The sequence below is a fragment of the Gorilla gorilla genome, chromosome 10, assembly GCF_029281585.2.
Source record: "Gorilla gorilla gorilla isolate KB3781 chromosome 10, NHGRI_mGorGor1-v2.1_pri, whole genome shotgun sequence".
Classification (NCBI taxonomy): domain Eukaryota; kingdom Metazoa; phylum Chordata; class Mammalia; order Primates; family Hominidae; genus Gorilla; species Gorilla gorilla.
This window is the reverse complement of record NC_073234.2, coordinates 40288434-40313851: the sequence shown is the minus strand read 5'-3', so window position 1 is coordinate 40313851 and position 25418 is coordinate 40288434.

Here is a 25418-nt window from a genome sequence, read left to right as displayed (position 1 = left end):
ATATATTTAATATTAATATTGTAATTTAAATAATCACAAATATGTGTTTTGTGATACAGTATTCTGCATAATGTTGAAAGAACACTAAATATGTCCCATATTTTAAGTAAATTTAGTTAAATAATAACAAAGGAAGACTCTTAACACTTGCAGTTTGCAGATAAGAAAATTGAGAAACATATATTAAGCTACTTTCCCAAGTTTATATGATGGCTAGTTCATATAGCTGGATAAACTTAGACCAACACATAGTCTATCCAGTACATTGTTTAACCTATTGTTTCAATATTTTGGAAACAAGAATATGCTGAAAGGTCCTAGAATTAATAAAATCTATTCCAGTTTTTTATTTCTTAATCAAACTTAGTAGTTGAGTTTTGCCAAGACCAGCTCGGTCATGGAGACTCTAACCCAGTGGCGCTACTAGAGGAATTAAAGACACACACACAGAAATATAGAGTATCGAGTGGGAAATCAGGAGACTCACAGCCTTCAGAGTTGAGAGCCCCAAACAGAGTTAGAACCACGTATTTATTGACAGCAAGCCAGTGATAAGCATTATTTCTATAGATTGTAGATTAACTAAAAGTATTCCTTACAGGAAACAAAGAGATGGGCCAAAACAAAGGGATGGGCTCTGTTAGTTATTTGCAGCAGGAACATGTGCTTAAGGCACAGATAGCTCATGCTATTGTTTGTGGTTTAGGAACACTTTTAAAAGGTTTTCCACCCTGGGTGGGCCAGGTGTTCCTTGCCCTCATTCCAGTAAACCCACAACTTTCAGCGTGGGCATCGTGGCCATCACGAACATGTCACAGTGCTGCAGAGATTTTGTTTATGGCCAGTTTTGGGGCCAGTTTATGGCCATATTTGGGGGCCTGTTCCCAACAGAGTTTGTTGTTGTTGCTTGTTGGTTTATTTTCCAAAACCTGGGAAAAGAAAGTTCTAGGTCTAGCATCAGATGGTACTTGCTGGTCAAAACATTTTAAAAAATGTTTTGATTTCTTATTTAGAGATCTTAATACTATTTTTGAAGATAAAAATAGTGCCAGAAGTAGACCGATCCAAATTTTTATGGATGTGCACCCTGGCCAGATTGATAGGATTGATGTCAACTCTAACTGTAAAGTAAAGAATTTGTTCCAAGAATAGAGACTGAAATTTTTTTAATATTCCAAAATTTAAGGAAATGTGCTTAATTCAACAGAACTGTTATAAAAAAAAGGGCCTTTTAAAATTTCTGAAATACCAAGAAATAATTACAATTATTTGTGAAAATTTCTACACTTCAGAATAATATTTATATGTTGAAAGATAAATAAATATTCTAGCTTTTGAGAAAGCTGCTATTAACACATAGAAAATTATTTAGTTCCATGCTAGACAGATTCTCTAAATATTAGTTCTCGGTGTCTTAAATCTGAGCCTACAATGAGGTCACAGGTGACTATACCAATGCTTGTGCAATCTTCATATAGTTAGCTATCTCTAACTGCATATCTTTGTCATTCATTTGTACTATTTCTCCCTCGGAGTTGACCTGATGTAGAGAGACATTATAATCCACCTCAGTAAGACATTGAATAATCAGTGGCCACAGGACATTAAAATTAGAGTCAAATGGAATATTTGCTGCTTTAGTTATAATTGCCTAATCAGTGAGGGATGTACTAGAATAATTATCCTTTAATTCTCTAAGTTGGAAGTAAGAAGAGCACATAGGATCCTCCCACAACCGTCTTTCTAACAGCCCCCACCTGCTAAAACCACATGAAAGCCAACTAAACCAAACCAATCCCAAATAACCCTAACAAGCAATAATTTCAATATATAATTATAATCATATAATTTTCCTTAAATGTCGTTAGTGATTCTGCATAGAATATTACAAATACCTCACAAATCTCAATCTGTCAGTGTTTCCCCACATTTATAAAGCATCACACATCCTGTTGGGTACAGAATATAGATTTTCTAGGGGGCATGTCAAAAGTTAAAGCAGCAGAAAAACATTTTTTAACAACTGACTTCACTTATCAAACGGCAGAACCTGAAAAAGGTCTCTGGCACCTGAAATCATTTAATGTTTTTATGGCAGTGATAAAAATCACTTCAGGTGTTGCTGCAGCAACAGCTTTGAAAGCAATAGAGTTCTGATGTTGAGAAGATCCATCAAAAATAAATCAAACCTTGTTTCACTGGTGCCAAAGGAAGTGTGTGTAATGGAAAGTTATTAAGACCAAATCCATGTGCAGGCTTTGGCCCCAGCACAGGGCCCTCTTGCCTGAGTATTCCCCAATCAATCACTACCCCTCCCTTTGTTTCTTCTTGATATTGTCTGGAGACTTATGGGCTGTAGATTACAAAAGGTAAGTGCTTTAAGGCTCTGGGAGCCTTTCCTAGAGTACCATTTTGCCAACACATTACATAAACACACACACACACACACACACACACACACACACACACACACACACACACATACACACACGGAAAAAGACAAATGAGAGAGGGAAAGTTGCTGCAAATAGTTTCATAGAATCTATAAGCGAGGAATGTTTAACGTCTACTAATTTACTAAAATATTTAATGTAAGTAATCTTATTTAATATTCACAAAATCCTAGGTATGACCCTGAAGAAATGTTTTATCTCAATTTGCATACTAAATATCAAAGCTCATAGAAGTTACGTGTTTTACAAAATGAACGAAACTAACCAATGATGAAATTAGTTTAATATGCATTGTTCAATGTCATCTTATGTATTCCTTCCATTAAACTTTTCTACCTTTAAAGCTAAGTTAAAAAAAAAATAACTGTGCATGTGTATTTCTAAAATAGAAATAATTTCTATATAAAAGTAATTTTCTTTTCTGAAAAGTGCTAACATTCATTTTTAAAAGTACAATATTATTTAAAATTAAGCATACTCTGTAATAACTTTTGAAAACCATAAAAACAAAGTAAAAAAGAATATCTGCTGAGAAATATACAAAATTAAAATAGAGCTCAAGTTAACATGATCGAATTGTCACTAAATTCTAATCATCATTGCTCACAATGTGACTATGTAGCTGATTGCTAATAGGACAAGTTCACTTTGGTTGCATATGCGTAAATCCATGTTTGACTATGTGATACCTCAATTTTCCACCTTTTGTCTCTCTTTGGAATACATGAAACCAGTATTTCTATGTTATGCTGTGGTGTGCCATCAGCGAGCCTTTGGTTTATGTTTGTGAATCTGCCTCTTTTCCTTTTGTATTGTCTCCTGATAAGTGAAGTAGTTCTAGTTGGTTCTAATATGATTGTAAGTACAGATAGTTGTGTAATATTTATTTACAACAGTCACTAGAAGATACATGTGAGAAATACACACATATATTTGAGTGTACATATGCAAAATATGACAAATATATTCATATATTTTTGTAATTATAACTAAAATGAAAATATAATATTAGAAAACAAATCTTGAGGGTCTTCAGGCCCCAGAAAATAAATCAAGGAGCAACATCTGTCCACAGATTCCAGTTTGAGAAAATTCTGCAACAAGTTAATGAGAAAACAGAAGTAACATTTTTTGATACCATTTCTTAGCAATTTTATCCAATTGCTCAATTTTACAATTTAATTGGAATTATTACTATAAGAAATCTATTTGAAGATCTAGACTTATGACTATAAACGTCATGTCCATGTGCCCTGTTATGCAATACTAGGTTATTCATCAACTACCATCAATGTAGCTTTCTACTATCAACTTCCACCAGCTCTGCAGTTTAGAGTATCTTCTAGGTAGCGGTCCTAACTGCTGACTTTACATTCAAATAACCTAAAGAATTTTAAATAGCAATCATACTCAAGTCCCATCTTCAAAGATTCTTATTTACTTGGTCACAAGTGGGACCTGGGCATAAGTTTCTTTTAAATAGTTCCCTGAAAATTCTATTGTAAAGTCAGAATTAAGAATAATTGTTCTAGTTAATCGGGAAAAAATGTTTTTAAAATAAAATATGTCATAGAAAGTTTTAAATATCTATCTTTTCTCATGTTATTCATTTTCTGACTTGTGCATATCCATTCTTAGAGGCTAACTTACATATCCTGAAATATTCAGGTCAAATAACAATACCCTGAGACACCTTTCTACAACAATGTAGACTGCATTGATTACTCTCTTTACTTTTCTCGTGGCAATTAAACTAACCAAATAATAAAGCATATATTGTAATGTTTTAAGCCCTTCTGTATATATCTGTAATCCAGTAAGCCTGTGACTCTAAACTTGGGCCATGTAAGGGGCCATAATTCCAATAACATGTATTAGACATTTGCCAGGGATTTTTCTGAATGAATGAAAAAAGAAGAAAATTTAAAAAGTCATAAATCAATAAATATTTTAAAATATTACATATTTTAATCCAATGTTGTTCTCAGGCTCTACCTGGGTGTACAGAGTCATTTGCATCTACATTGAATAGGCAGTAGCTACTTTATCATTGCTTCTGTATATCCTTATTGTTCATTATCGCTTCTCATTAAATCAGCTTTACACAGGCTCTGCCTATATTCTTTAGCACTTTATTTAGTACTGCATACAAGAGAACTAAATTTGATAAACTAGCAAATAATTTTACTTTATCAAACTGAAGCTCTTTTGATATAAAAGTATTTGTCTTTGGTGGTATCTATTTTTACATATTACATATGTTATCACTAATTTGCATTTCTTTGCATTCTGTATCATTGAGGTGCCAAGAAGCCCAGACAGTAGATAAGAGTTTTTTCCTGTGTTACAGTCTTCTCAAATTACCCCTGCTACTAAAAGAGGAAAAGGGCCTTCATACAGAGTTCAGAGTCTAGTGCCCAGCCTTATGAAGAATACACAATAGCAAATTCTCTCAATGTCACCTCATCACTGAATTTTTAAAATCAATCTATTTAAAATAGCACTCCCCTACCCTAGTACTCCCTAACCACATTTTCTGTTTTAGTTTTCTCTGTAGTTCTCATTATCACCTATATTACTTGGCTAGGTCTACCTTAACTAAATACTACCAATTGCATGTCTCAAAGCAACAGAAATTTATTCTTTCACAGTTCTGGAGGCAAGAATTTTAAATCAAGGTGTCAGAAAGCCCATGCTTTCCCACTCAAGAATCTGGAAAAGAATCCTTCCTCGCTTCTTCTGGCTTCTGGTGGCTCCATTCAATCCTTGGTGTTCCCTGGCCTGTAAGATGCACCACTCCAAATCTCCCTCCATCTTCAGGTCCTCCTCTGTATGTCTTCTTCCTTACTCATAAGGACACATCCCACTGGACTTAGGTCCCCCCGCCAGTCCAGTATTACTTATCTTTACTTGATTGCATCAGTCAAGTCCCTATTTCCAAATAAAGTCACATCCTGATGTTTTAGATGGACAAGAATTTGTGGGAGATAGTATTCAAACTATTACGCTACCTGATGTACAAAGTGTGTTATGTATTTACTTACTTGCTGTCTTACCACACTAGAATACATTCATGAGGACAGGGACTTTATTTTTCTTCTTCATTCACGATAATATTCCTACATCCTATGGTGGTATTCAGTAAATTATTGTTGTTTTCAAATAAAAGAAAATATTGTAATCCTGTAGTCCAAGTATTATTTAGGAATGATATTCCTTTTGTGAATCAATATTATAAACCATAAATCAGAATTGATACCCATAGGACCAAGTATGTCAGTATAAGACTTTAAATTATCAGCATTTTTTCAATTACACTGTGTTATACAGATTGCCCATGCTCTGGAATGATTATCTTAGTTGCTAAATATGATCGTTTACAGAATCTTGACCTTAAATCTTATTATATCAATACTTCCCTTGTTTGAGACACTCTTTCTCTTTTCTTTTTTTGTATTCTCAAAAATCTCTCATCTCTTATCATTTCCTAGGACCAGCCAGGGTCAGGACATTGATCTAAAGAATAAAAGTGAAGTTGAACTTGATCCATAAAATAGGCCAAGTAAATTTCTACACTTCTAAGTCACAGAGGACAATATTGAGACACAGGTTATTGTCTCTCTTCTCATACTCCCAATTTGAAAAACTGATTCTAAATATAGGAAAATTCTCTATTCTCATCTCTATGACTTTCATTTTAATCAATGTGGTTACCAGCACAGTGGAGCATCTGGAGTAATACATGAATATTTCAAAAGGATAAATGAATAAAATAGATTTTTAAAATGAGGCAATATTTAAAACCATTTATTTAACAAAAGAGAAATGATTTTAAGGTCCACATAAAGTGGAATGGTTTCATACTTTTAATTTTTTCTTGTCCCACCACCAATTCAATTAGTTTAACATCCAACTCGCAACAATGTATAACATCAAATGAGAAAAATATCAAATTGGATATTTAAGCAGATTTACACTGAACATATTGCAAATATTGAACAATTCCTTCAAATAACCAACAGGAAACTTAATATTTAAAAATGTGGCATACAATATACATATTTAAATATAGAATTATTAAGAAAAGTAGACTATGAAAATATTTCATATGATATTGTTTCTAATCTATGCTAAAGACCACATTGAAAGTCTCAAAAATTTCCTTGTCAGTAAGGAGTATTTTAGGTTTTGTATGGAATACAAATGGACCAATTATCTGTATGTATGGAATTTCTCAGATAAATCAGTAAAATATTTGCCACCAGATTTCTCAGAGCAGCTTAGCTGGGTGGTTGTGGCTCAAGATTTCTCATGAGATTGCAGTAAAGCTGTTGGCCAGGACTTCGGTCAAACAAATGAATGCTCAACTGGGGCTCAACAAATGCTACAACTCTGCTTCCCATCTCACTCAGACTGCTGTTGGCAGAACTTTGTTTCCCTTTGGCTATTGGGTAGAGACATCAGTTCCTTGACTTGTGGACCTCTTCCTAGCCAGTCCTGAATGTCCTTATGACAGCACAGCTGGCTTCCTCCAGAACAAGTCATGAGATAGAGAAAAAGCAAGTGCATCTAAGTGTCTTTTATAGTCTAACCTCAGTAGTAACATATCATTTCTTTTGCCATATACTGTTGAACACACAGACCACCCTGGTACAATATGGAGGCTGGAAATATACAAGTGTGTGCACACCATGAGTTGGGAATCTTTCAGGGCATCTTAGAGGCTGGCCATCATACACATTAATCTACATTTTGGGCAGAACAGTTATATATTGCACAGGAATATCCTGTGTATTCAAGAATGTTACCATTTCTGGGGGTTGGGCATGGTGGCTCATGTCTGTAATCCAAGCACGTTGGGAGGCCACAGTGTGTGAATCACTAGAGGTCAGGAGTTTGAGACCAACCTGGCCTACATGGTGAAACCCCATCTCTACTAAAAATACAAAAATCAGCCCGTCGTGGTAGTGTACACCTGTAATCCCAGCTACTGGGGAGGCTGAGGCATGAGAATCACTTGAACTCAGGAGACAGATGTTGCAGTGAGCTGAGATTGTGTCACTGCACTGCAGCCTGTGTTACAAAGTGAAACTCTGTCTCAAAAAAAAAAAAAAGTATGTTACCATTTCTATCCTCTCCATCTCTGTGTTCTTCCCCGTGAAATTGAATGACAGTCATTGAGGAAATAAGAAATTCCCTCTGACATTTCCAAAATCTTTTCAGTAGAAAGCAATATGTGAAATAGGAGATCCTGTTTGTTTCCAGATGCTGCTTTTTTAAAGAGGAGTCTCTGTGAACCTATTAGAAATGCAAGAGAAGGTTATGTGAATTAGTCAGCAGATCCTTATGTAGAGGCAAGTCAGCCAGCCTGAGCTCCCCACCCCATGTCAAGGTGCATCAGAGTGTTCAGAAAGGTGATTCATTGTGACAGCAGGAATGTCTAATGATGTGCATAGCTCGTTGAATTTTTAATAGAATATCCTATACATGAATCACTGTAAGATATACTCCTATATAACAATGTCTGTGTCTATTTTCCCATTGTTCTTCATCAAACAACATTAGTGTAGAGTCCCTCAATTCCACCTACTGTAACAAAGCTGTGATTATTAAATCAATAAGTCCTTAGCCTGTTCAGATTCTATTTACAAAAGTCTTTACCACAGTGGTGTCTACAGACTTCAAATTATTTTTCCTTTTTAAAACAAATAAAAGTTCAGGGATTAAATTTGTTTTTCTCTGTCACAATAATGAAACAATAAATCATTTATTTCAAATTTATTTTACAAGTAACATATTCATATTCCTTGTCATATGCTTGCATGTCAAATGCCAAAGAGCACAATTTTTCATTCACTCACTCATTTGTTCAATTATCCAGAATTGAATACATTTATTCAATAAATATATTTATTCAATATTCTGACTACTTCAGAACCCCCTGTTAAATACCGACTAGGTTACCAAGATTAATCTCATCTGGATTCTTCCCCCAAAAGATCTGTACTCTCATAAAGAATGTTCATGTATCATAATTACAAGGGAATTCATTATAGTCTTAATCAAAGGCTAGCTCAGGTAAAATGTAGGCAAAAATCATTCTCAGATCTATATTACCATAAAAGTCCCAATAGACATACAACATAAATTTCTTTAGAGTTTTAAATATTCAGGTATTTGAAATGAAGAAACAAATTATTTATTAATATTGAATGCATAAGAACTACTAGACCAAAGTTAATGTCCTCTTATCAGGAGTTATTCTTTATGGCACCAGGTTGACTTAAAGTTATGTTATTTGAAATGGACAATTTCATGCCGCCTTAGGTAACACCAATGCAGTGCAGTGCTAGAACCAGTATATGTGGCTTAAAATACCTAATTGCTCGTTTTAAAAACTCAAAATTGGTTGCCGCTGCATTTATAGCTTGAAATATTCCCACTGTGGTGGGAATATTTACATCATGAAAATGCAGAAATACTACAAACCAGAGATTTTTAAAAATTCCCTTTAGAGAGCTTGTTGTTAGACATTTACCAGCACACTACTGAAGCAATGTTTCTAGTCTTAAATTTGTGACCAAATGAGATAGGGCCATTCTAGTAGCACACTCAATATCATGTCATTTTCTTGAGTTTCATGGCAAGACTATTACCCTTGTCAACCAAAAGGATAATAATTTTCAGTCCAAAGGAACAAAGCATTCCAACGTCATTCAGAATATATATTTGGGATATATTACACTCCAGAAAATCAATCCAAGTATTCAAGAAAGAAAATTATCAATAAAAGTGTCTCTTTCATTTGTCTTCAGTGTGATAAATACTTCAGATCAGTGAAAATAAAAAATACTAAAGAGAAAAAAATTCGTGGATTAATATTTGGATAGATCAAATTTTACCACTTCTCTTTTAGGTAGAGAGTAATGGTTATTATTGCTGCTGCAAATTGGCCTCAAAATATTAGAGAACAAGGAGCTATCATCATAAAGCATGTAGTTTTAGTATTGTTTTATTAAAATAATAAGTTACTGGGCCCTCAACAGAACCTGTATGTCTTCTGTTAGGTAGTTATAAAATGTAAGTTTATGAATGTACACTTATTCAAAACTACCTTTATTTCTCTGAGCAATAAATATCACTATTTTCTTCATATATTTTGAAAATAAAGCAAGGAAAGGAAATGTTTGCCAAAAACTGTATTACTATGATTTTAAGACTTTGATTATGAATACACCTGGGTCAGAAAATTTCAGTTCATGGTTCCCAGAGTGAAAATAGCTCTGGCAGGCTACATATAGTATATATAAAAAGACATACACGTTAGAGTATATATGCAGTGCCAAAATGCTCCATCTGTGCACAGAGGCAGAGTGTTGCTGGGGGAGATGTAACCTTCTAATGTACTTACTTCCATGTCTCTCAAAATTTTACTGTACTGAAGACTTTTGTTCTTATAGTTAATATATTTTAATATTGGAAATTTCAAGTACAATATAGAAATACTGAATCAAATAAGCTTTTTAATAAAATTTTAACCTCTAAACTTACAAATGGATGACCACAGACAAAATAGATACCTGGAAAATCAGGGTATTGAACATGAACAACACTTCCCACTCCTAAAGCATGTGGGACTTTATTTTATATGAAATAAACTACATACAAAATGTTTATCTGTATCCAGAACCTAATTAACAATCTTGAAGTCTCTATTCCAATTAATGACAGAGTTATTCAATCTATCACTGTCGTTTTGAATTTACCATAGTTTTAAAAGAATGACCTAAAGACTATGGAGATGCAATTGCTACTAACTACAGTGCTGGCATTTACATGCCATATTGTTGTCTTACAAATGTTGTTATACCCAATCATATCTTTCATATTATCACACTGCATTAAAATATTTCTTTATGTGGTTGTCACTTCCCAATAGTTTTTAGGTCCCTTTAAATTAAATAATATTTATAGTTCATTTTTACTTATTGAGCCCCTAACATCACCTGATACATCACATTTATAAGCATTTTGATGAAATGTATAAAATCAGTTATGTAATTTGGGATTTATAGGTTTTTAAAAACCTACAAATTTTTGAATTCCATATTTATAATCAGTATTTGTGCACTGTAATTATTCATTTTCCTCAGTAGCAGTTCTTGTGAGATAACTCAGTGTCTCTTTATGAACCACAACGACAAAAAAACAAGGTCTGTAGGACTTCCCTTGGTCAATATGAGTTTGTAGTTGGGGGAAGAAGAAATACATGAGTGTAGTGTCCTTTTTTAGTCCTTCATGTACTAGCAGCACTCACTACTTCCCCATAGAAACCTAAAGAATTGGCCATGGGAAAGAATAAGGAAACAAGTAGCAGAGTGAGAAGGGAAAGAATGTTACACATATATATGTATATATATACATACACATATATATACACACATATATATGTATATGTGTGTATATATATGTGTGTGTATGTATCTATATATATATATATAGATATAGATATATATGAAAACAGAGAATGTAGGAAGCAAGAAGCAAGAAGGGTCAGAGAGAAAGAAAAAACATGGAGGATGCCAGAGCTCTGTCAACTCGCTGACCTTAATGCCTACTTTTAAATTATCATTACTTAATCCAGATAAATGTTCCATTTCTTTCCATCTGGAAATGTTATCGTGAGTTTGTATGGAAAAAAATATAACTACAGAAGAGTACACACATGCACATGTATGCACGCAGACACACACTCACATATTATTAGTGTATTCTCACACTGGTATAAATAAATACCTGAGACTGGGTAATTTACTAAGAAAAGAGGTTTAATTGGCTCATGATTCTGTAGTCTGTACAGGAAGCATGACAGGATCTGCTTCTGGAGAGGCCTCGGGAAACATAATCATGGCAAAAGATGAAGAGAAAGCAGGCATGTCTTACATGGCAGGAGCAGGAGGAAGAGAGAGAGTTGGGATGTGCCACAAGCTTTTAAACGACCAGATCTCATGAGCACTCTACTATGAGAGCAGCACTAGGAGAAACTGCCACCATGATTCGATCACCTCCCACCAGGCCCTCCCTTCAGTATTGGGGATTAATAGTTCAACATGAGATTTGCAGGGGATACAGATCCAAACCATATCATATGCCCTCTACCTTTCCATTCCACAGCACATGTTATTAATTGGATGAATGTCAATCCTATCTATAGATTTGGAAGTCAGAAAAACAAAATAACTAAGATGTGTCTTTTATTGAATATAATAAATTAGTAAACAAGAAAATGGGTTTCAAAAATCTTTAGTGATTTCTTCTTTTATGAGGTTCTATCGACAGATAGTCACTTCACTCACACACACACAAATTCCATGTAAATAAATTTTACTGAACAATGAATAGAATTACAGTAGCCATAGGTTAACATAAAGCTAGTTTGTAATTATGTCATATATTTCAACATAATCTATTACTATCTACTTTCCTTCACTAAAGTAAAAATTTCTAGATGGTCTCATTGTCCTATTTTTTCAATGTTTTGATCAGCACAAATCCCATATTTAAATATTTGGTCTTTTGACAAGATAATATTCCCTTTTCAGTTTGTTCTAAAACCTTAGATGTAGGTTCTTATAGATTAAGTAGTGACTTTAGAGTGACTACACATTGAGATTGAAAAGAACTTTCATCTCCTCTGAGGCACTGGTGAAGTGCATGGGTTCTGAAATCAGACAGTTTAGTATTATTCCCTGTCTACAGTTACCCAGTCATGTAGATAACTATAGACAAATTATTTAACCTTTCTGCCTTTAGTTTCCTCTTTGTAAATTGAGAATTATAATATTACTTATCTCTATGGTTGTAAAGGTGAACTATTTAGATTAGTTCCTCACACATAATAATGAGTCTAAAACATTGCTTTTATCTTTTTTAGTGTTATCTAGTACAGAAGCATCAAATTATTGTTGAGAACATAAAGCCAAGAAAGAATGAATAATGAGCAATTTCTGAAAGATTATAGAATTTATTAGTGGCACAACTAGTACTAGAAACTAGACAATATATTATCCAGAACTTGGAAAAATAAAAAAAAGAAAGGAGAAAGGTAGGAAAGATGTATACCCATTTTGTTGTTGGTGATGGTGGTTTCTCATAAGCATGACTTAATCTCATAATTTGAAAATATTTTGTGTATACAGGTAGTATTATTGACCTTGATGCATACAGCAATACTAACAATGCCATACATATATATATATATATATATATAATTTATACCTGAGACTTGTAAACTGCAAAAATTGGTTTGGGTGAAGATTAAAAATATAGAATCTCTCAGGGGCATTGGTGGCTTTTATACATATTTTTTTTCCCAAGGTAGATTAGGCAACAATGGTCCCTTCTTTGTGTTGGTCAAAATCATCTAAAAATGTTTCTCAAAATCTCTAAGAAACTTATATGATTGGAAAAATCTATTTTCAAAGTTAAAGACATGCTTAATAATGCACTGTTTAAATCTATATCAGTAATGGTCATTTTTGAATAAAAGTGTTAAGATCACTGACTCAAATGACTTGAAAATAGATAACAACCAAGTAAATAAAATTATTACTAGAAGGACACCTGGGACCTTATTCCATTATATTCTAGCCACATGCATGTTGAATGCATGATAACAGGTCCAAACATAGCAGACATTCCCAGGTCAATTTCCAGTGGAGGGAAGCCTACTCATAGTGCCTGCTTAAGCAAGTATAGCATTATGTAACGTAAAAATATCAGACTATTTGATAGGAATTTTCTAAAACAGAATACACACGTACACAAGCACATGCACATGTGTGTATGTGTGTATGTACAGATCTTCATATATGTATATGTGTGTATTTATATGTATATGTGTGTGGATATATATGCACATATATACACTTATACATATAGAAGGACGGCTACTCAGATGACCTTGCTTGATCCATTTTCTCCCCCTTGTGCTTGTAGTTCTTAGATACAAAAATGCAACATCCTAAGTTAAAGAGAAAGTGCTGGCAAAACCTGAGCTATGTCTTCATCACTCCTAGAACAGGATATTCTGCAACACTTGAACTTAGTGATTCAAGAATCACCCAAGTGATCCAGGAAACACCTTAGTGATTCAAGAAAAACCCATCCAAGCACCCTAAAACTACTCTGTGCTGAAGTTAGAGCCATGCCCTGTTTCAAAAACATTTAAAAATCGGTCTGATAGGTTTTTCCTTTATAAAACAAACAAATAAACAAAAAAACAATTGCAGAGCCTGTATAATGTAAAGGAGATCTTATTGGAAAATAGGAGAAATGACTTTGGTATACCTTGAGTTTATCGTAGATAAAGACCATAAGCACTTTTAAATCCAGTTGAAGTGCAGTGAAAAAAAGTCATTTATATCTGATAGTTATGAAAGGTGTGGAACTCAGGGTGATGTTCTTTACAAATTCATCACCCATGGTGCAAAACGAAGCATGCGCGGACATGCCTTCATAAGCCCTGGGCAGCCTAAGGCACTGGCTCACTTCAGATCCTAGGGGTTATGGTCTGCAAGTTTGTTCCCCCTCAAAATTCATATGTTAATACTTAATCCCAATGTAATAGTATTAAGAAGTGGGGACTTTGGCAGGTGATAGATGATTTTATAGGAATTTTCTAAAACAGAGTACACACATACACATAGATGGAATTAGCACCCTTATAAAAAGGGCCAGAGGGAGCTTGTTTACCTTTTTCACTATGTGAAGACACACAGAAAAGTTACCATCTTTGAAACAGAGAGTGAGCGCTCACAAGATGTTAAATCTTCTGCTATCTTCATCTTGGACTTCCTACCATCCAGAACTGTGAACCATAAATTTATATCATTTATAAGTTACCCAGGCTAAGATATTTTATTATAGCAGCTCACATGAAATAAGGTGCTTCTATTTATTGCCACCCATTTGTGAGTAATATATATGCTTTGCATGACTTGTGTGGGTGTTATGTCTCCCTTGTAGATGTATTGGGTCTTCTTTGTATCCCACAGCTGTTCTTATGATGTTGGGACTGCTAGGGCATCTGGGTCTACTATAACCCTGACCAGCCTTAAGAACTTTTGTAATACACCTACACATTCTCTTAAAAAGATAAAGGAAGTGGGAAATCCTTTTTTCAAATTTTATGTTCATTTTTACAAAGGTTTGCATGTTTGGCAAAGCTTAAAACAGACGAAGCCTTCAATTTTCTATGTCAACAGATAGGAATAGACATCTAGACAATTCAAAGAGTGTTTAGATTTTTTTTTCTAGTCAGTTTATTTATATAATTATATATTTGCTTATGCTAATATTAGTTGGAATTGCAACTGCCTGGATAAATATTGTCTAGGAGGCAGGAAACAGCTGGAATATATTTGAAATAAGGCATGAATTAAAACTTCACCAGTTTTAACTCTCAGCACAGATGATCCAAAGTCAGCAACACTTATTTACTTTCTGGTGTGTGTATGGCTTCTTCTGTGGCCAAATACCTTTAAGGGTTTCCAGTGTTTGGAAGAGAAGTCATTTATTTATTCATTCAACACTCATTTATTGAAATACTTCAGTCATTGGCTTAAGGGATGCACAGATAAATAAGGTACTGGTGTTATGAAGATTACATAACATTTTAGAAGAACATATAAGAAAATAAATTATAATACAACAAGCAAGGGTTATAAAGTGACAAGAAACAAGTTGGTTTACAGTTTAGATATTGGATTAATTGATGAGATATAGTTGAAAACATGCTTCACAAAGTTAATTTGAAACTAAAGCTTAAATAATAGCTTCCCAACATCAAAGGAGGAAATAAAATATGCAAGTAGTTACAGTAATCAAAGGAATGTCTTCATTTAGCAAAATTTGAGAAGTGTGGAAAGAATGAGGAATAGGTGAATGATAGGAAAACTGAGATGGAGAGAAACTTGGAGTCAGACTCGGGAGATAGCATATGCTACCAGTTAATTTAGTCAGACCTTAATTAACTGGTAGCATAGGAAAAAGTGTTTAAAGTAATCAGTATTTGAAATTCAGCACCAATTTTTTTTGTTTTTCCAAAGTTTAGTAAAACCCTTAATTGCAGTCCTCAGCTCAGCTCTAGATGTTCAGTTTCTACTGATCTTCTATTTGGTACAGCAATTTTAAGGGAATATTTAGAAATGTGACTGTTGTTCATTTAGGATGCTAAAGAAACGAGGAGAATGAAGAGAGAAACATACGTGAGTGCTGAAAATAAAGTTAGTAAGTGGTAGGTAATCAGACCCTCATCCCCACAGAGAGTTTTGCTGAGCCCAGTGTACTCTTCTGCATGAGCTGTAGGTTACCTTTCTAAGGAAAGTATTCCACCTCATGTTTCTCTCCAATTTCATCAGACAAGAGCAACTACAACCCTACCATTGGTCTATAAACAGATGTCTTAACACCAAACCATTTTGTCAAGTTTATGGATAAGACAGTTGCTAAGCACCTGTAGAACTTGAGGTCAATGGGAAGTTAGAGTCAGGCACAATACTTCTTGTAAGAGGGAAAACAAACAAACAAACAAAACCAGAAAACACCAATTTACTGGGAAGCTAAGGTTAAATGAAACTTATCCTGCTAGTAAAGCAGAATTCCTAGTCCCAAGAAGCTCTCTATTACAAAAAGTCAAAGTGAGATTCCAGACCCAGTGCAATGGCTCATACCCGTAATCCCAGCATTTTCAGAGCCTGAGGAGGGAGGACCACTTGAGGCCAGGAGTTTGAGATCAACCTGGGCAACACAGCAAGACCACATATCTGCTAAAAAAAAAAAAAAAAAAAAAAAAGCCAAGTGTAGTGTCATGTGCCTATAGTCCTAGCTACTCAGGAGGCTGAGGCAGGAGGATCTCTTGAGCCTAGGAGCTTGAGGTTATAGTGAGCAATGCTCATACTGCTACAATGCAGCCTGGGTGATAGAGTGAGACTCCTCTCAAAAAAATAAATGAATGAATAATTTAAAAGAATTTTTAAAAAGTTGAAGTGAGATTTCAAGTTTATTTTCTTTTTTTTAAATTTTATTATTATACTTTAAGTTTTAGGGTACATGTGCACAATGTGCAGGTTAGTTACATGTGTATACATGTGCCATGCTGGTGTGCTGCACCCACTAACTCGTCATTTAGCATTAGGTATATTTCCTAATGCTATCCCTCCCCCCTCCCCCCACCCCACAACAGTCCTCAGAGTGTGATGTTCCCCTTCCTTTGTCCATGTGTTCTCATTGTTCAATTCCCACCTATGAGTGAGAACATGCGGTGTTTGGTTTTTTGTCCTTACAATAGTTTACTGAGAATGATGATTTCCAATTTCATCCATGTCCCTACAAAGGACATGAACTCATCATTTTTATGGCTGCATAGTATTCCGTGGTGTATATGTGCCACATTTTCTTAATCCAGTCTATCATTTTTGGACATTTGGGTTGGTTCCAAGTCTTTGCTATTGTGAATAGTGCCTCAATAAACATACGTGTGCATGTGTCTTTATAGCAGCGTGATTTATAGTCCTTTGGGTATATACCCAGTAACGGGATGGCTGGGTCAAATGGTATTTCTAGTTCTAGATCCCTGAGGAATCGCCACACTGACTTCCCCAATGGTTGAACTAGTTTACACTCCCACCAACAGTGTAAAGTTTATTTTCAGTCTCCTTATATCACAGTGCATTCCCTGATGCTCAATGCTTGTCAAATGTGTTCAGTTTATCTGGGGAATTATCCTGTCCCTATAAGAAACAGAAAAGAGAGTGATTACCGACAGTGATTTTTTTGCACCTCATTATTTCTAGGGGTTCAGATGGGGTGTCAAATATGTCTATATCTAATCAATAGAGATTTTTTGGCCTTTCTCAGTGGGGGAGAGGCAGATATTTTGTGTCTTTAGAATATAAGTGACCTTCTTGAGATGTCTATTTTCATAGAGGAATGTTCCTAATTTGGTCTTTTGACTTACCCTTATGAATCCATAGGTCCTGTTGTCCCCTCATGACTACAGTTACAAAGGACATTGAATAATATTCCACAGGCTGCCATATGGATGAATGGGTGGTTGATTAATTAACCAATGCACCATGTAGGGGCTTTAAAAAATCAGGTACATGTGAAATGTCACAATGTCTGGGAAGAAAATAAATCTCCCTCTACTAATGTCTTCTTGGCTGCAAAAATTATAAGAGGCTTAGTTCTTTATTTTCTTCATGTAACTGAGTGAGCCCTAATGTGAGGTAGTAAGGAGAGGTTCACTGGGGCTTTGATTCAGAACAAAGTACCATATTGGTTAATCTGGAGGAGAAGACATGCCTTCCACACTCATAAAATGGATGTGAAGATAATGGCTAAATTGAAAAGGCAGTATTGCCATGGAGGCTACAGTCTGGTTTAACAGAAAAGCTACATTTTCATACAGTTTTTCATGGATATTAAGAAACCAAATTTCTTTGAACTTTGTCAGCAATAACAGCGATGGAAAGCTGATGCACTAATACAAAACACACATGGGCATGAGAGAACATCCAGAAAGAGAATTCCCAGGTTGTGACAAATAAGCATAGATGATGGTTACAAAGAAGTAGAACAACTATTTGGGAAAAATATATTTAGATACACAAGGGACATATAGCACCGGGAAGATAATGCGTGGAGATTATGTTCTCCTGGGGAGAGATATATAATTTCCCTTAGAGGTTAGTTCCCCATGGTTGCCAGTACCTAAGGTGCTGAGCAGCTGTATTTCCCCAGCAAATCCGGTATGCAATTGATACACCAAATCCAGGCCACTGGATAATACAATAATAGTCTGTTTATTTCTTCACTGACGTAAGTATTTCCTCCTTACAAATATGAGACAAAAAGATAGAGTCCCTTCCCTGAAAGGCAAACCCAGAACAGATGCCCAACAGAACCCCTTGGCTTCTGTGTAAGAATAATGAGAATTTAAAAGACTTGAATCTTTATAGTTTACTTGGTGATTCTTTATATTTTTTCCAGTTAAGACTATTCTCAATCCATATTATATGCACTCAGTGAAGAATTCATCTACAGGAACCCACAATGATAATCCCCTTTCTTCTGAAATAGCTCAGAGCTCTTGTTCTTTCTTAGCTATATCTGCAGCTAACTTGAAGCTGATTCGAAGGCATATGAAAAGTTTCATACTTTATTCACCTCCAGAACACCTAAAATAGTGATGAATACTTTTAAGTGCACATACACAAAAAGTATTTGTTGAATAGCTGATAACTGGTTAAGACAAGATATCCTTGCAGTATTACAAAATGCGTGCTAGTACCAATGCAGTGAATTTAGATAACATATATATTTTAAAATTATATTTCATTTAAAATTATAGATGTCCTTACCTTACCAGAACCTTCACAATTTTAATAATATACCAATATAGCAATTTGTGGATCATTCATTAGCATTTAATATCTTTGGGAGAAAAAGAGTAGCTAAACAGATAAGATAATATCAAGCATAGCTACTAAAATAACTTCAGAATTAGTATGGCCAGTGACTAACTCACAAACTAGTGACACTTATCTCAGTCCCCAGGGAAGAACTAATTCAATTGTAAGTGCACTCTTGAACATTTAGTCTTATTTGATTTGCTTTTTATATTACCTCTACAGGTTTTAAAAAATTACTGAATAAAAGATTTTAGAAATTAACTGGGAAAAATGACTTTTCTTTTACTAATCTCTACTGCTGTATAAATCTCAGTTTTAATGCTATAATATATTCATGCAATAAGAGAATAAAGTTGTAGTTTATTCTAACATACCTTTTTTCAGTACCCCCACACAGTAGCCCTACCCAAGCTTCATTAAATTAAAAGGATGGATTTTTTTTATATTTACATGCTATATACAAAAGAAAAAATATGTTGACTATAAAGTAAGTATCTGTTTCCGTTGGTATTCCATTTTGCTTTTTCTGTTGGTATTCCATTTTGACTGAACTTTATTGAAGTACCATTTACAAATAATTAAAATGCACACATTTTAGTATACACTTTGATGAGTTAACACAGGAGGTCTCCAACCCCTGGGCCACAGACCTGTTTCCGGTCCATGTCCTGTTAATAACCGGTTTGCATAGCAGGAGGTGAGTGGTGGGCCAGCAGGCACTACTGCCTGAGCTCTGCCTCCTGTCAGATCAGTGGTGGCATTAGATTCTCATAGATGTACAAACCCTATTTTGAACTGGACATGCAAGGAATCTAGGTTGCGTGCTTTTTATGAAAATCTAATACCTGATTATCTGAGGTGGAACAGTTTCATCCCAAAACCGTCCTCCCTTCCCCACCATCTGTGGAAAAATTATCTTCCAGGAAACTGATCCCTGGTGCCAAAAAGGTTGAGAACTGCGGAGTTCTGAATAAATCTAGTAGCTTTTAAAGCTAAATTCTAAATTACATAAATTCAAGAACAATTTTTGCCTATATATTTGTGACATTTATTTAAATATGTAACTGTTTATCAATGTAACTAAAAATCAGATGTCATGTACAATATTGGAAAATCCACAGGGAACATATGTATTTATTTTGCATACTGTGACTAATCTAATTTTTCATTAGGAATAAAGTTCATTTTTCTTCCATTACTGAAAATTTCTTAGTTTCTTTTGGTGTGTCATATTTTCCCAATTTTTCATAATCATTATGTCCTTAAATTTTTTTCTCCATCTTTTATTTTAGGATAGGGGGTACATGTATGGGTTTTTATATTGGTAACTTGTGTGCCACAGGAGTTTTGTGTACAGATTAGTTTGTCACCTGGTAATAAGGGTAGTACCTAACAGGCAGTTTTTCAATCCTCATCCTTCTCTTACCCTCCATCCTCAAGTAGGCCCCAGTGTTTGTTGTTTTCTTCTTTGCGTCCTTGTGTACTCAATGTTTAGCTCCCACTTACAAGTGAAAACCCTAAAGATTCTACACACACACACACACACAGACACACCACAAACACAAATTTGGTAAAATAGCAGGATACAAAATCAACAGGCAAAAACCAATGGGTTTCTATACACTAACCATAAACAACACAAAAACTAAATTAAGAAAGTAATTCCATTTACAATAGTATCAAAAGATATTTAAGAACTAACTTCATCAAAGAGGTAAAAGACATGTGAAATGAAAATTACCAAACATTGCTGAAAGAAACTGAAGAATGTACAAATAAATAAAAAAACTCATCATATCCAAATTCATTTTAAGGTATGTCCTAGGTTATTCTTATTTCTACACTGAATATTATTAATTTCATTGTATTTCTAACTGAAATTATAGATAGTTTTATACATATCATATCATGCAAGATTTTTGTAAATTATTTCATGGCAAGAATTTTGTTATCTACATCATTATTTTCATTTTAGTATCATTACAGGCCTATCACGTAATTCAATGGAAATTGAATAAGTGTTTCTTTTCAAACTTTATTGATCATAGCATTGATAAGTAATATCACTGCAGGGTTTTAGCTAGTAGAATTGAGAAGAGAAATAGAAAGGTCATTTCTTCTATAGGTTGTCCACACATACATCTTCTCAAAAGAATTTTATGCCACCTGGTGAAAAGGATTTCGCTATAAGATTGCATAAGCATAATAAGAAGTATTTGATGATTTTTTAAAATTATTTTTATGGTAGATGGCTGCAGGTTTTGAGAAACCAGGGTTCCCAAGACTACCTTCATTTTTGACACCAATTGCAAGTTCAGGGGTACTACAAAACCTAAGGTTTAATAATTCACTAGAAGGACTCACAGAACTATTATACTCACAGTTTATTTAAGGTAAAAGATACATATTAAAATCAGCCAAGGGCACGGATGTATGGGGCAAAGTTCAAAAAAGTTCCAAATGTGGAGCTTCCACCGTCATGAACATTTCTTATATTCCTGGCATCAATATGTGACAGTATGCACAGAGGATTTTCAACCAGGAAATTTCATCCAAGTCTCCATGTCCAGAGTCTTTCCTGAGGGTCAATCATGTAAGCCTGGTTGGCTGGCCACCTGGCTGACTTCAGTCTCCAATACCTTTGGAAGTTAAGCTTGTACCATGAGACCTAAAGCCCCAACTACAAATCACATTGTTATTATCTGACTGGCTTAAGGCTCCCGATAAATGAAGACATTTGCTCAGAGCATAGAGATTGCCTCCCCAGAGACAAGGGCAAAGGCCAGAACTCTCTTTGGCTGACGTTAAATTCTTTATTACATAGAACACATAATCATAATAGAGCTTTGTTTTTAGTGCTCATTGGACATTACTTTTATTGCCACATAATATGATATTGTGCCACACAAGCTGATGGTAAAGCAGATTTATTTTTTCTTGTATACACAGTAAAAACTTGATTATTGTACATTGGTTATTTGAAGGTTTAAGAACACATTTTTTTGAATTAAGAATACCTTATACTGCCAAAGAAATAGTGGTTGAAGAAGTAAGAATCAATTCATCAAAGTTATAATGGCAATAGGTTATAAACCTCAAATAAAAGAAGGTAGAGGGAATCTTTCAATTGGGTGTTAACAGGATCTAGCCAACTTATTTTTTAATATTCTCTAAAGAGGAAAATGCTAAAAATTATTTCTGGCACTTATTTCAATATTTAACTATGCTCAATTGATATTCTCAATTTTTAAGTACTGCAGCTACCTGTAAAGAATATTATTCCCATTCAAACTTTAAGGAGAAACTAACAAATTTCTTATTAAGGGCTATATAATACTAAATGGTATTATCATACATCCCTCAAACTCCTTGAAATCAATTTAAAATTCCCAACTTTTAACTCTTCCTGTTCAAGATAGATAATTTATAGCAAACTTGTAGCTTGAAAAATCTATTGTTTCATTGTTTCTCAAAGCAAATATTCTTGTTCAAAAAATAAGTGGCTTTGATCTGTAACAGCGAAGAAATGTTTTAAATCACTACATGTCTTTTGTCTAATTATTAGCATTTTGGATTTAACTTGCTAATTTCCTAGAGGAAATTTAATTAATACAGGAGGTAATCTGTAATAAGTAATATGGCTAAAATTAGATTACATTAATTTTATCTTATGCTCTTCTGAGGCACTAACTAAATTCACATCTAAACTCAGTTTTTATAACAAATTACTTTTTATTTTCTGTTACTCTTGTGGAAACCTTTGTACTCTCACTTTTCAACACATTTGTCTGTCCTAATGTTATTAGTTTTGGACAGCCTGAACTATTGAAAATATCTGTCAGTGTGCATAGCCATGTATGCTGTATTACTCACCATTAAAAATATTTTAATGTTCTTGTGCAGTTATAAGGTAACTGTACACTAAGTGTAGAAGCATGTGGATTCACATTTCTATCATAGACATTTTGTGAACCTAATTAATTTGGGAATCTATTAGCTTTACCCTAGGGTAATTAATTATGCAATCAAGAAGGTACACAGAAACACTGCTATCACTATGAGTCTTAAGTTGCAGACTTATCTGGACACATATATTAAGCTCCTTTTTTCTAAATGTGGTCAACCATTTAGAGAAATGTAAGGTTTAGATTGAGTCTATATGGAAACTATAGGAGGTTTTACATGAAGAATTAATAGGCACATAATCAGTGAAAATGCCTTCCAGACATTCTTTCAGTGAGATTTCTATAATGCACACTGGTAAAGCAAATTCTGAAGCAGTTCAAACATAGCCAGGCACAAGGAATCATGTCAGTCATCTCCAAATATATAAGGAATGTTTCTCTCATTAATTTGTGCTCCAAAGAAAAGAATGGAAGATTAACAAGGGGCCTAATTCCTTGTTCATGGTTGAGGATGTTTCCGTTGTATCTGGGAGTAACTTCTTATATAATAGATGAGTGTAAACTAGAGCTCAGTGGTTTGAATTTGAAACTCATTCCTGATTTTTAACTTTGTAATATTGGTACATGCATGTGTTAGGCTGTTTTTGAGTTGCTAAAAATGAACACCTGAAACTGGATGATTTATATAGAAGAAAGTTTTAATTCATTCTCCAGGCTGTACAGGAAGTGTCGTGCCAGCATCTGATTCTAGTGAGAGCCTCAAGAAGCTTACAGTCATGGCAGAAGGCAAAGGGGGAGCAGGTATGTCACATGACGATAGCGGGAGCAAGAGAGAGAGAAGGAGGTGCCGCACTCTTAAGCCACCAGATTTCACCTGTACTCACAGTGAAGACACACCATTACCATGGGGAGGGCACCACACCATTAATGAGGGAGCTGCCCTCATGACCCAAACACCTCTCACCTCCAACGTTGGGGATTACATTTCAACATATTTGGAGGGAAAAATATTCAAACCATATTAATGTCTTAATCTGCTCAGGCTGCTATAACAAAATATCATAAACGATGTAGTTTATAAATACTAGATATTATTTCTTACAGTTTTGGAGACTGGGAAGTCCAAGACTAAGACACATTTGTCTTCTCAGTGTAACATCACATGGTAGAAGTGGCTACCTAGCTCTCTGCAATCTCTTTTGTAAGGGCACAAATCTCAATCATGAGGGCCATGCCATTTAGTTCTGAAGCACAAAACTTTAAAACATAGCAGTACGCTGTTTTAACAGATCCAGGTTTCAGGTCCATAACATATAAAATTTGAATAATTATAGTAACATGCCGTATAGATAGTTGTGGTAAAATTTAAGCCAGTTAAAGCATACAATACTATTGCAACAATGCCTGAAAAAGAGTAACATGGAAAATGTCCAATGGTCTTCAGCTGTTGTTGTTGCTACTGGGATTCATCTCTATGTGGTTTTGATCTAAATTAGTGTTTCCTAAATAATACAGAGATAATGAAACTCAAAGATGTGATCAGACTTATTAACTTCCAACCTTGGCAAGAAAGTAAAGTCATGTCTGGTTTTATTGAACTTTATTGAGCTTTGGAGATTTTTAACATTTACTACAAATTGAAGGTTTGTGGAAGCACTGCCTGGAGCCGGTCTATTGACACAACTTTCCAATAGCATGTGCTCAATTTGTGTCTCAGTGCCACACTTTGGTAATTCTTACAATATTGCAAACATTTTTCATTACTGCTATACCTGTTATAGTGACTTGTAATCACTAATCATAGACATTAATTTATTATTATTATTATTATTATACTTTAAGTTTTAGGGTACATGTGCACAATGTGCAGGTTAGTTACATAGTATACATGTGCCATGCTGGTGTGCTGCACCCATTAACTCGTCATTTAGCATTAGGTATATCTCCTAATGCTATCCCTCCCCCCTCCCCCCACCCCACAACAGTCCCCAGAGTGTGATGTTCCCTTTCCTGTGTCCATGTGTTCTCGTTGTTCAATTCCCACCTGTGAGTGAGAATATGCGGTGTTTGGTTGTCTGTCCTTGTGACAGTTTACTGAGAACGATGATTTCCAATTTCATCCATGTCCCTACAAAGGACATGAACTCATCATTTTTTATGGCTTCATAGTATTCCATGGTTTATATGTGCCACATTTTCTTAATCCAGTCTATCATTGTTGGACATTTGGGTTGGTTCCAAGTCTTTGCTATTGTGAATAGTGCCGCAATAAACATACGTGTGCATGTGTCTTTATAGCAGCATGATTTATAGTCCTTTGGGTATATACCCAGTAATGGGATGGTAGGTAGGAATCCTCCCTAACTCATTTTATGAGGCCAGCATCATCCTGATACCAAAGCCGGGCAGAGACTCAACCAAAAAAGAGAATTTTAGACCAATGTCCTTGATGAACATTGATGCAAAAATCCTCAATAAAATACTGGCAAACCGAATCCAACAGCACATCAAAAAGCTTATCCACCATGATCAAGTGGGCTTTATCCCTGGGATGCAAGGCTGGTTCAATATACGCAAATCAATAA